This window comes from Plasmopara halstedii (assembly GCF_900000015.1).
Source record: "Plasmopara halstedii genome assembly, contig: Scaffold_3060, whole genome shotgun sequence".
Classification (NCBI taxonomy): Eukaryota; Oomycota; class Peronosporomycetes; order Peronosporales; family Peronosporaceae; genus Plasmopara; species Plasmopara halstedii.
Window position 1 is genome coordinate 1,760,544 of NW_020189964.1, and position 1,067 is coordinate 1,761,610.

Consider the following 1,067-nt stretch of genomic DNA (forward strand, 5'->3'; position numbering starts at 1 on the left):
GACTCATGGATGACAGCTCCCAGTGGGTACCGATAAGCTGGCCAGCGGCTCAGCCGCATTTGGAGAGGGTTTCACTCGTTGGCACGTCTCACGCGTGCGCACATAAGTGCTCGTCCATTTGTACAACTTGGGTCACCAATAGTGGTGACTCACAGGTTTGTACGTTTTCTCACGACCGAGATGACCACTGAGTGGCGTGTCGTGAGCCTTATAGCGGATGCAGTATTCCAAATCCTCGTCATGAGGAACCACAATTCGTGGTATATGCGTTGAATCGGTGCTATAATATAGCAACCCGTTATTTGACGAATATCGGTGCAATCGTGCACGCAGTCTTGGTGACAATTTCTTGTCCAAGTCTCCAAACTCCTTGCTCTCGAATGCCCGAAGCAACGCTACACATATCCCATCACCCGCATACGTGGGGCGGATCAAATCCGTCACAGACGACGTTACAGTTGTAACATGAGCAAGCTCATAGTCTGTTCTGCGTGATAGCATCAGCTAAAGCATTCTGCTCACTCGGCTTATACTTCACCTCGAAGTTTTATTCCGCAAAGAAAGATAGCCATCTACTTATCCTCTGCGAGAGGTGGGGCTACTGACTCGCAGTGCGTAGTGACGCATGATCTGTATAGATCACAAACGGCTTGGAGCTGAGCAGGTGAAACTTAAACTTGACATGTGCATACTTCATCGCAAGTAGCTCCTTGTTGTAAACTGGGTAGTTCTTCTCTGTAACTTTGAGCTGTCGAGATTCGAACGCGATCACCCGATCTCGCCCCTAGGCGTATGCTCGCAGCAGTGCACAGCCGATGGCAAAGTCCGAAGCTTCACAGACGACGCTGAATGGACGATCGGGGTCTGGCAGCGCCAGTATCGATGCATGCAGGTGGCTGTCTTTGACCCCGTCAAAAGTCTCCTAATGTTCGGTGCTCCAACACCATTCCGCATCATTTTAAGAATATTGGATAATGGCCGGGTCATTTTTGCGTAATTTACGCTATACTTGTGCAAGTAGTTGGCGAAACCAAGCCACTTACGCAAGTCCTTCTGGTTCTTTGGAA